At 48.0% G+C, this 12,749-nt stretch overlaps 1 protein-coding gene across 3 annotated transcripts in view; it reads left to right on the top strand.

Moving 5' to 3' along the window:
* Window positions 1-12,749, top strand: part of LOC129696117 (probable phospholipid-transporting ATPase IM) — a 199,420-nt gene that overhangs the window by 76,744 nt on the left and 109,927 nt on the right. The window lies entirely within an intron of this gene.

Raw genomic sequence — 12,749 nt, forward strand, 5'->3', positions numbered from 1 at the left:
CGACAGAGGTTTACCTGCATCTCTTCCAACCTCATCTATTGCGTCCGCTGCTCTAGATGTCAGCAGATCTATATCGGTGAGACCAAGCGGAGGTTGGGCGATCGTTTCGCCGAACACCTCCGCTCGGTCCGCAATAACCAAGCTGACCTCCCGGTGGCTCAGCACTTCAACTCCCCCTCCCACTCCGTCTCCGACCTCTGTGTCCTGGGTCTCCTCCATGGCCACAGCGAGCAGCACCGGAAATTGGAGGAACAGCACCTCATATTCCGTTTGGGGAGTCTGCATCCCGGGGGCATGAACATCGAATTCTCCCAATTTTGTTAGTCCTTGCTGTCTCCTCCCCTTCCTCAGCCCCCCTGCTGTCTCCTCCCATCCCCCAGCCTTCGGGCTACTCCTCCTTTTCCCTTTCTTGTCCCCACCCACCCCCGCCCCCGATCAGTCTGAAGAAGGGTTTCGGCCCGAAACGTTGCCTATTTCCTTCGCTCCATAGATGCTGCTGCACCCGCTGAGTTTCTCCAGCTTTTTTGTGTAACCTTGAGATCCAGGTTGTTGTGCTGGCACCATTTGGTCAATCGTTTGATCTCACTTCTATACTCTGACTCATCACCATCTGTAATTCGTCCACAACGGTGGTGTCGTCGGCGAACTTGAAGACGCAGTTCGCACTGTGTACAGTCGTGAGTATAGAGTGAGTACAACAGGGGGCTGAGCACACAGCCTTGAGGCGCTCCCATACTGATTGTTATTGAGGAAGATGTCTTTCTGCCAATTCAAACAGACTGTGGTCTAATGTTGCGGAAGTTGAGGATCAAGTTGCAGATAGATGCCAGTTCCGTGAGCTTGATAACCAGCTTCGAGGGGATGATGGTATTCAGTGCCGAGCTGTAGTCTATAAATCCTGATCCTGATGTATTCTGATGTATGTGTTTTTATTATCCAAGTGGGCCAGTGGAGAGCCAATGAGATCGCATTCTCCGTTGACCCGTTGTGACGTAGGCAAAAGAGTGGGTCGAAGATCTTGTTTAGGTAGGAGTTGATATGTGCCATAATCAACCTATCAAAGCACTTCATCACCACGGACGTTAGTGCCACCGGTCGATTGTCATTGAGGCACGTCACCTTACTCTTTATGGGCACTGGTATTATTGATGCCCTCTTAAAGCAGGTGGGAAACTCAGACCTCAGTAATGAGAGGTTGAAAATGGCCACAAAAACTCCAGCCAGTTGGCATGCACAGGTTTTGAGAACACGACCAGGTATCCCATCAGGTCCAGACGCTTTCCAAGGGTCCTATCAAAGCGTGTCTGGAATTCATTAATGTCGTCTGGAAGTGATGCTTCGCTGTCGCTTAAGCTACCCCCTGATTTGGCCTGCCACATAGCAGTTCTGTCTAACTCCTGCTCTCTGCACCAGGAACATCTGTCAGTGAAGTATCGCCCCTTCTACACTTTGATAGGACCCTCGGAAAGCGTCTGGACCTGATGGGCTACCCGGTCGTGTTCTCAAAACCCGCGGTCAAGCCCTGCCACAGTTGCTGAACATCCGCCTCATCCTCCAGCTTCGAGCGAAAGTCCCTTTTGGCCTTTTTGATGACCTTGTCTGGACCTCTTATACACCTCTGCTTCACCAGATGTGAATGCCCTGGATCTGGTTCTCAGAAGAATGCAGTTCTCCTGGTTCACCCGACTTCAGGTTAGCAAACACTCTGATGTTTTTTGTTGGAACACACATTTCCTTATGAAGTCTGTAACGACTATGGCATATTCATTCAAGTCCGTTGCCGAGTCCTTGAACATTGCCCAGTCTACTGACTCCACAAGCAGTCCCGGAGTTGCTCCTCTGCCTCCCCTGCCCAGCTCTGTGCTGGGGATGCACTCTTCAATTGCTACCTATATGCAGGATGAAGCAGCACAGCACATTTCCCAAAGTGAGGGCGAAGGATGGAGCGTTAGACATTTCTGATGATCATATAGCAGTGGTTAAGGGTGTTTAATCCTCTGGTGCTGCAGGAGACATGTTGGTGAAAGTTCGGGAATGATTGGCTGGCTTTGTTTTCAGGTTGGCTTTGTTGAAGTCCCCGACTATGATGGTAAAGGCTTTGGGGTACGCTGACTGGTGCTTGTTGACCACGGTGCGCAGCTCCTCCAGACTAGTTGGACGTCTGCCTGGGGTGGGATGTAGACCGCGGTCAGGATGAGGGAGATGAATTCTCTCAGGAGGTAGAAGGGGCGATCCTTCACTGCCAGATGTTCCTGGTGCGGAGAGCAGGAGTTAGACAGAACTGCCATGCCTGAGCACCACACAGTGTTGACCATGAGGCAGATTGGCTGGCCCCCACCTCTCCCTTTCCCCGATGCCTGGGTTCACTCCATACGATGGATGGAGAAAGCTTCAGGCTGGAAGGCAGTCTGGGGAGCTGGGGGTGAGCTATGTTTCTGTGAAACGGAGCTCAGAGCATTCCCTCAGTTCCCTTTGGTAAAGCAGTCTTGAGCTTATGTCCTCCACTTTATTTTTCAGCGACTGAACATTGGTTAGTAGGATGGTAGGGAGAGGGGGTCATAGTCCCCTGTGCTTCAGCCTGACGTCGTCCTGCCCGCCGGCCACATTTCTGGACACAATGGGGGCCTCCCCGTTGTTTCTCGGTTCTGTACTTACTGTTCCTGCGATCCTCCGCGAGGTCGGGGATTTCCCTGTGATCGGAAATTCCCTTACTCCATTGCTGCTGGTAGATCGCAATAGCGCAAATGCGTTTAAATGCATTAGCAGCTTGTCAGTTACAGCACTGGTTTCTGCTGTTTCTTTTATACAGGTAAGCTCAGAACAATATTTGATAATTTTCTGCTGTGCTGCTTGCAACATGTCACCACAGACAGGCGTCATTTTGATTGATGTGATTTGAAGTCTGTATTGAAAGAGAATAAATTGGTCCAACAAAAAATTCCAGCTAAATGTTGTTGAATAAATGGAACTGACTGCTGAACAAAGGTGCGGGTGAAGCAAGATTAAAAGCAACAGGCATTACAGAGCATTGTGCTGTATAAAGCTAATCATGAATAAATAGAATTCTGAGCTCAATGAAATTGAAATCACATTACCTTATTATGGAAGAGTAAGAGTAAGGGTAGAGAAAAAAAATCCACAGAGACCCAAGCCAGAAGGAATACTGCTGTATATGCTCAACGGGAGTATAAGAATATATACAGTAAGTAGTATAAATATTTGAACATAAAGGAATAGGATACAGCCCAGAGGTCGTGTGGCAATTGTATTTTAGTGCAACAAGCATGAAGGAAGGAATCAAGTACACAGGACAAGATATTAAGAAGTCCCTTGTGCCAATAGGTGGGGAGCATTTCACAACATTCGTTGATTGTTGAGAGTGGTAGACGCTCAACATCGGTGGGGGGCGGGGGGGTGATACGTATCTTGGCCTGGGTAACCTTCAGGACAGTTGGGCACAGGACACATCATCAGTAGTATACCCTTGCATCACTGGGTGTTTCGGCCTTTTAACACTATACACCCTCCACAAGGGCGGCCCGCTGCAGCATGATCAGCCCTCAGCGCGTGTCCCGTGTCAAACCATCCCAAAGATTCACCCTGACGTACTTGGGGCCCAGCATGGGTCTTTCCGCTTGAGCCAAATCCACCGGCTGCTTCTTTCAGCCACCTCTGAGAGTGATCTTATGGTCTTCCGCAGAGCCTGACCGTGGATTCCAAGCTCCTTCAGCAGTCTGATGGTAGATGACGCAACAAATCCTCTGCATCCCACCTCAACTGGATAGACTTTGGTGTTCCAGCCACGCTGCGTTGCCTCTGCTGCAAGCTCTGCGTAGCACAGCTTCATACGCTCATAGGCCTCCTCAACAGAGCTCTCCCATGGAACTGTGAGCTCTATGATGTAAGCAGTCTTCTGTGAAGGGGACCAGAACACCAAGTCTGGCCTGAGGTTGGTGGAAGCAATTTCATGTGGAAAAATTAGTTGTCGGCCGATGTCCGCCAGCATCCTCCAGTCACGGGCCCTGCATAGGTTTCCTTCTTCTGATCTGGTGGAAGGATGTTTAGATGTTTTCTGTCCTTCTCGGACAAAGGTTGTTGCCCTTGGGGGGGGGGGGGGGGGGGGGGGGGGGGGGGGGGGGGGTGGAGTTGCTTGCTCTCGGATGCAAGGAGTTGGTCGCACACCGCCTGTTCTCAAGGGCTGATGCCAGGCTTTTTAGTACCTGATTATGCCGCCACGTGTAGCTCCCTTGCGTGAGGCTGGTATTGCAGCCTACCATGATGTGTTTGAGGGTCGCTGGAGTTGGGCAGAGGGCACAGGTTGGATCCTCGCCGGACCACTGATGGAGGTTCTTTGGTGATGGAAGCACGTCATTAGTCGCTTTGATGATGAAGCTGATCTTCCTTGCTTCCATTTCCCATAGTTCTTTCCAGCTGATCTTCCTCCGCTCCACACCTTCCCACTGCATCCATTGCCCCTGTTTGGCAAGAGAGACCGCCTTTGCACTTCTTGCGGCCTCCTCCTGTCGCCGCACCTCCTCGACCGCCAATGTCCTCCGCTCTGATGTTGTGGCCTTTCGCCAAGTTGGTTTACTTGTCGTAAGACCAAAGCCTCTTCTTCCCTGCTGGACTTGCCCCACGATGTCTTTGTGCCTCAGGGCTGATGAAGCTTGCTGTACTGCATCAGATGGTGTCCACTTCCGGCCAGTTACTAAGGATGGCGCAACAGCACTGATGTACAAAGCTAATCATAAATAAATAGAATTCTGAGCTCAATGAAATTGAAATCACATTACCTTATTATGGAAGAGTAAGAGTAAGGGTAGAGAAAAAAAATCCACAGAGACCCAAGCCAGAAGGAATACTGCTGCAATATGCTCAACGGGAGTATAAGAATATACAGTAAGTAGTATAAATATTTGCACATAAAGGAATAGGATACAGCCCAGAGGTCATGTGGCAATTGTATTTTAGTGCAACAAGCATGAAAATCATGCTGTGTAAGAAAGAACTGCAGATGCTGGTTAAAATCAAAGGTTGACACAAATTGCTGGAGTAACTCAGCGGGTGAGGCAGCATCTCTGGAGAGAAGGAATGGGTGACGTTTCGGGTCAAGGCTCTTCTTCAGACTGTCAGGGGACACAGATAGAATATAAGCGGAGACAGTAGGACTGGTGGGAGAACTGGGAAGGGGGAGGGGATGGAAAGAGGAAGCAAGGGTTATCTGAAGTTAGAGGTCAACGTTCATACCGCTGGGGTGTAAACTACCCAAGCGAAATATGAGATGCTGTTCCTCCAATTTGTGCTGCACTCCCTCAGTAATAATAATGGCCTTTCTGAAATTAGGAGACTAAAATTGCACACAATACTCCAGGTGCGGTCTCACCAGGGCCCTGTACAACTGCAGTAAGACATCCTTGCTCCTAAACTCAAATCCTCTCACAATGAAGGCCAACATGCCATTTGCTTTCTTCACTGCCTGCTGTACCTGCATGCTTACTTTCAGTGACTAATGTATAAGCACACCCAGGTCTTGTTGCACATCCCCTTCCCCTAATCTGTCACCATTCAGATAATAATTTGTTTGCTGTTATTGCCACCAAAGTGGATAAGATCACATTTATCCACATTATACTGCATCTGCTATGGAATTTTCGCCTAGCCTATTCAATTCACCCTGCACCCTCAAAGTATCCTCCTTGCAGCTCATACTGCCACCCAGCTTTGTGTCATCTGCAAACTTAGAGATGTTACATTTAATTCCCTTGTCTAAATTGTTAATATATATTGTAAACAACTGAGGTCCCAGCACCGAGCTTAGCGGCACCCCACTAGTCACTGCCTGCCATTCTGAAAATAACCCGTTAATTCCTACTCTTTGTTTCCTGTCTGCAACCAATTCTCTATCCATGTCAATACCCTACACCATGTGCCCTAATTTTTGCACACTAATCTCTTGTGTGGGACCTTGTCAAAGGCTTTTTGCAAGTCCAGTTACACCACATCCACTGGCTCTCCTTATCCATTCTATTTGATACATCCTCAAATAATTCCATAAGATTAGTCAAGCATGATTTCCCCTTCATAAATCCATGCTGACTTTGACTGATCCCATCACTGCTTTCCAAATGTGCTGCTGTAACATCTTTAATAATCGACTCCAGCATCTTTCCCACTACCGAAGGCTAACTGGTCTATAACTCCCCGTTTTCTCTCTCCTCCTTTCTTAAAAAGTGGAGTTACATTGGCTACCCTCCAGTTTACAGGAGCTGATCCAGAGTTGAGAGAACATTGGAAAATTATCACCAATGCCTCCACGATTTCGAGGGCTACCTCCTTGAGTACTCCGGGATGCAGACCATCAGGCCCTGGGGATTTATCTGTGTTAAGTCCCAAGAGTTTACTTAACACTATTTTCTGACTAATGTGGATTCCCTTCAATTCCTCCCTCCCACTAGATCCTTGGTCTCCTAGTATTTCCGGGAGATTGTGTCTTTTAAGCTTTAAGGAAAGATAGAAATAAAGAAAGTAAATAAAGTGAGAAAGAGTCGTGTCAGTGTGAAAGAGTGATCAAAAAGAAAAACCCATTAAACAAAGAGTTTCTTCTAACCCTACCCCATTAAACAAAGAGCAAGCTTTCTTTCATTCGCTTTATTCCCCCTCTTAATTAATCCCTTTGTCCTCCTCTGTGTTCTAAATTTCTCACAGTCTGCTTCTGGCCAATTTATATGTCTCTTCCTTGGATTTAACACTATCCCTGACTTCCCCCGTTAGCCACGGTTGAGCCGCCTTCCCAGTTTTATTTTTCTGCCAGACAGGGATGAACAATTTCTGGAGTTCATTCATGCAGTCTTTAAATCTTTGCCATTGCATCTCCACTGTCAACCCTTTAAGTATAATTTGCCCGTCTATCCTAGCCAATTCCCGTCTCATACCTTCAAAGTCTCCTTTATTCAAATTCAGGATCCTAGTCTCTGAATTAACCATGCCACTCCATCCTAATGCAGAATTCCACCATATTATTGTCACTGTTTCCCAAGAGGCCTTGCTCAATAAGATCGCTAACAAGCTCTTAAATATCGTATCTGAATCAGTTTCCATCTGATTACACTCCTTGAGGATGTTCATCTATGTGATCTATAAATAAAACAACGAGATTGGGGACATTTCTATTCAACCTGTCAAAGGAATTTAGATGGGGGGGGGTTTAGAAATAGTCAGTGAGGTAAACAAACATTGATACAAATACATCGATAGATGCTCCTGAACACATCATCAGTGATGTAACCTGGGGTCATTGGGTGTTTCGGGTCTTTCAACATCAGACACCCTCACCCTGGCGACACAGCCGTGGTTGATCAGACCACGACTTGTGTTAAGGTGGCATTCGCTCCTCCCCATGGACCTCCTCTCCTGATCCAGAGCCATCTCGAGGCTTTCTCCGCTGCCTTTGTGGTGTTCTTGATGGCCCTTTTCCTCGCCACTCCGTTGATGCCCAGTGCACTCAAGGCTTTGTAGAGCGATTGCCCTGCAAAACCTCTGACACCAACCTCGATGGGCATACACCTTGCCGTCCTGCCCTGCTTGCGGCAGTCTATGACTAGCTCTTCATATTTGGCCATCTTCCTCTCGTGGGCCTCCTCCAGATGGTCCTCCCACGGCACTGTCAGTTCCAACAAGACAATGTTTTTGGTCGCCTCTGAGACCAGGAGGACGTCTGGCCTCAGGGTGGTCCTTGGGGGAGTGTTTGCTAGTGCTGTCCTTGGGGACGTGTTTGCTAGTGCTGTCGGGGAGGATTTAAACTAATGTGGCAGGGGGATGGGTACAAGAGCAGAGAGGCAGGGGGGTGTAAAATGAAGGTAGAAGCAATAGGTAGCAAGGTGAAAAGTAAAAGTGGCAGGCAGACAAAACCAGGGCAAAAATCAAAAAGGGCCACTTTTCAACATAATTGTATAAGGGGTAAGAGCGTTGTAAAAACAAGCCTGAAGGCTCTGTGTCTCAATGCAAGGAGTATTCGTAATAAGGTGGATGAGTTGAACGTGCAGATAGCCATTAATGATTATGATATAGGTTACACAATGATTATGATATAGTTGGGATCACGGAGACATGGCACCAGGGTGACTAAGGCTGGGAGCTGAACATCCAGGGATATTCAATATTCAGGAGGGATAGAGAGAAAGGAAAAGGAGGTGGGATAGTGTTGCTGGTTAGAGAGGAGATTAACGCAATGGAAAGGAAGGACATTAGTTTGGAGGATGTGGAATCGGTATGGGTAGCGCTGCGAAGCAATAAGGGGCAGAAAACGCTGGTGGGTGTTGTGTACAGGCCACCTAACAGTAGTAGTGAAGTTGGAGATGGTATCAAACAGGAAATTAGAAATGCTTGCGACAAAGGCAAAGCAGTTATAATGGGTGACTTCAATCTACATATAGATTGGGTGAATCAAATTGGCAGGGGTGCTGAGGAAGAGGATTTCTTGGAATGTATGCGGGATAGTTATCTAAATCAACATGTAGAGGAACCAACGAGAGAGCTGGCTATTTTAGACTGGGTATTGAGTAATGAGGAAGGGTTAGTTAGTAGTCTTGTTGTGCGTGGCCCCTTGGGCAAGAGTGACCATAATATGGTTGAGTTCTTCATTAGGATGGAGAGTGACATTGTTAATTCAGAAACAATGGTTTTGAACTCAAAAATATGTAACTTTGAGGGTATGAGACGTGAATTGGCCAAGATTGACTGGCAATTAATTCTAAAAGGGTTGACGGTGGATATGCAATGGAAGGCATTTAAAGACTGCATGGATGAACTACAAAAATTGTTCATCCCAGTTTTGTAAAAGAATAAATCAGGGAAGGTAGTGCATCCGTGGATAACAAGGGAAATCAGGGATAGTATCAAAGCAAAGGATGATGCGTACAAACTAGCCAGAAAAAGCAGCATACCGGAGGACTGGGAGAAATTCAGAGACCAGCAGAGGAGGACGAAGGGCTTAATTAGGAAAGGAAAAATGGATTATGAAAGAAAACTGGCAGGGAACATAAAAACTGACTGCAAAAATTTTTATAGATATGTGAAAAGAAAGAGATTAGTTAAAACAAATGTAGGTCCCTTGCAGTCAGAAACAGGTGAGTTGATCATGGGGAACCAGGATATGGCGGACCAATTGAATAACTACTTTGGTTCCGTCTTCACTAAGGAAGACATAAATGATCTGCCGGAAATAGCAGGGGCCCGCGGGTCAAAGGAGGTGGAGGAATTGAGTGAAATCCAGGTTAGTCGGGAAGTGGTGTTGGATAAATTGAATGGATTAAAGGCCGATAAATCCCAAGGACCAGATAGGCTGCATCCCAGATGAAGTAGCTCCAGAATTAGTGGATGCATTAGTAATAATCTTTCAAAACTCTTTAGATTCTGGAGGAGTTCCAGAGGATTGGCGGGTAGCAAACGTAACCCCACTTTTTAAGAAGGGAGGGAGAGAGAAAAACGGGGAATTACAGACCAGTTAGTCTAACATCGGTAGTGGGGAAACTGCTAGAGTCAGTTATTAAAGATGGGATAGCAGCACATTTGGAAAGTGGTGAAATCATTGGACAAAGTCAGCATGGATTTACGAAAGGTAATCATGTCTGACGAATCTTATAGAATTTTTCGAGGATGTAATTAGTAGCGTGGATAGGGGAGAACCAGTGGATGTGGTGTATCTGGACTTCCAGAAGGCTTTCGACAAGGTCCCACATAAGAGATTAGTATACAAACTTAAAGCACACGGCATTGGGGGTTCAGTATTGATGTGGATAGAGAACTGGCTGGCAAACAGGAAGCAAAGAGTAGGAGTAAACGGGTCCTTTTCACAATGGCAGGCAGTGACTAGTGGGGTACCGCAAGGCTCAGTACTGGGACCCCAGCTATTTACAATATATATTAATGATCTGGATGAGGGAATTGAAGGCAATATCTCCAAGTTTGCGGATGACACTAAGCTGGGGGGCAGTGTTAGGTGTGAGGAGGATGCTAGGAGACTGCAAGGGGACTTGGATAGGCTGGGTGAGTGGGCAAATGTTTGGCAGATGCAGTATAATGTGGATAAATGTGAGGTTATCCATTTTGGTGGCAAAAACGGGAAAGCAGACTATTATCTAAATGGTGGCCGATTGGGAAAGGGGGAGATGCAGCGAGACCTGGGTGTCATGGTACACCAGTCATTGAAGGTAGGCATGCAGGTGCAGCAGGCAGTAAAGAAAGCGAATGGTATGTTGGCTTTCATAGCAAGAGGATTTGAGTATAGGAGCAGGGAGGTTATACTGCAGTTGTACAGGGTCTTGGTGAGACCACACCTGGAGTATTGCGTGCAGTTTTGGTCTCCAAATCTGAGGAAGGACATTATTGCCATAGAGGGAGTGCAGAGAAGGTTCGCCAGACTGATTCCTGGGATGTCAGGACTGTCTTATGAAGAAAGACTGGATAGACTTGGTTTATACTCTCTAGAATTTAGGAGATTAAGAGGGGATCTTATAGAAACTTACAAAATTCTTAAGGGGTTGGACAGGTTAGATGCAGGAAGATTGTTCCCGATGTTGGGGAAGTCCAGGACAAGGGGTCACAGCTTAAGGATAAGGGGGAAATCCTTTAAAACCGAGATGAGGAGAACTTTTTTCACACAGAGAGTGGTGAATCTCTGGAACTCTGCCACAGAGGGTAGTTGAGGCCAGTTCATTGGCTATATTTAAGAGGGAGTTAGATGTGGCCCTTGTGGCCGGGGGGATCAGAGGGTATGGAGAGAAGGCAGGTACGGGATACTGAGTTGGATGATCAGCCATGATCATATTGAATGGTGGTGCAGGCTCGAAGGGCCGAATGGCCTACTCCTGCACCTAATTTCTATGTTTCTATGGTCGTGGCAACTTCAGCTGTTTCACCAGGTCTACGGAAAGCTGCCAGTCCTGCGCAGTCACCAGGATTCCTGATGGATTCCTGGCTGCTGTGGTTCTTGGCAGCTGCAATCCGGCCTTCACGAAGGTGATCATCTGGGTGGTGGGGCGTTCTCGTCTGCAGCTGCTGATTCCCATGCTGATGGCTTCTGCAATGGGTTTGAGAACCTGGTCGTGACGCCATGACGCCTTGATCCCCCCGGCCCTGCCCAAGAGCCTTTGGGCAACAGCTCAGGATGTGTTCCAACGTCCCCTTGCCTGAGCATTGCGGGCAATCTGGAGATTCCACTTTGCCCCAGATGAAGAGGTTCGATGGGCTTGGCAGGACATCATACACTGCCTGGACCAGGAACTTGATACGCTGTGGTTCAGCCTGCCAGAGCTCAGTCCATGTAACTTTTCAGTCCATGGCCTGCTCCCACCTTGTCCAGGCTCCCTGCTGCCTCAATCCAACTGCTCTGGTACACCTCTCCTCCTCCTCCACCACTGCCCTCACTTCCTCCTGGACCAGCCTGCGCCTCTCCTTCCCCTTGGCCTTGTCAAACTGGGGAGATGGGAAGATTCCCAGGCCTTCTCTTCCCCGAGTCACTGCTCCCACCAGGACTCTGGTGTATCCGGGACTCCGCTTGCAGCATGGTTTTGCCGGCTCTCCACTTCCTCCCAGTTTTCACCTCCACCCCTGCTTGAGCCACCTTGGGGTCGCTGGAGTCCCTGTACAGCATCTTACAGTCACCTTAAACTCCTCCTCCAGGGGCAGCAAGATCTTGATGTTATTTCCATAAAGGGCGATGCAGCTAAGGCTCCTGGGCAGTCCCAGCCACCTTCTGAGAAAGTTGCTGACTTTCCTCTCCAATCTCTCTACGATGGATATTGGGACTTCGTAGACAAGCAGTTGCCAGAGTATCCTTGGCAGGATACCATGCTGGTAAATCCATGCCTTGAACTTGCCGGGAAGCCCCGACTGGTCCACTGCTCTCAACCAACTCTGCAGCTCCTGACAGGTTGCCTGGACAGATGCTGTATCCTTCAGGCTGCTGTTAAACACCTTGCCAAGACACTTCACTGGCCTTTCGGAGACAGTTGGGATTGGTGTCCCTTCGATGCTGAAGCGGAACCTGTCTATGACTTTGCCCTTCAGCACCAGTGACCTTGATTTTCCTGGCTTAAACCTCATCCTTGCCCATCCAATCAGTTTCTCCAACCCCTGCAGGATCCACCTGCCTCCTGGCACTGACTCAGTGGTGGCAGTCAGGTCATCCATGAAGGTTCTGATTGGTGGTTGGCGCATTCCTGACTTGGTCCGAGGGCCCCTGCACTGGCTCAGCAGACTAGACGATCATGTTCATCGCCAAGGAAAAAAGGATCACAGAGATGGTACAGGCTGTGATGATCCCAACCTCCAGTCTGTGTCACTCTGATGTTACTGACCCTGATGAGACTCCACCCTCTGCAGTTTGAGGATGTTCCTCAAACTGCAGAGCATCTTGGACAATACAACTCATCCCCTCCATGACACACACTAGTCAACCTGAGGAGCACCTTCAGCAACAGACTGGTTCCACCAAGTTGAGGCACAGAATGCCACAGGAAATCGTTTTTCCCTGTGGCTATCAAACAGTACAACTCCTCAAACAGTAAACTGACTCCACTTCCTGCCCCCTCCCACCCTTCGATCTTTGCTCATCCCCAATCCTGGATTTTCCACTCGTCACTTTAATTCCATGTTTCATGTATCTTGTGTTTTATGACTGTTGGCTGACCAATCTCCCTCCCGGTGTAAATAAAGTTCTATTGTATCGTGTCATAAAAGGACATTCAAAA

This window comes from Leucoraja erinacea, chromosome 1, assembly GCF_028641065.1.
Source record: "Leucoraja erinacea ecotype New England chromosome 1, Leri_hhj_1, whole genome shotgun sequence".
Taxonomy (NCBI): Eukaryota; Metazoa; Chordata; class Chondrichthyes; order Rajiformes; family Rajidae; genus Leucoraja; species Leucoraja erinaceus.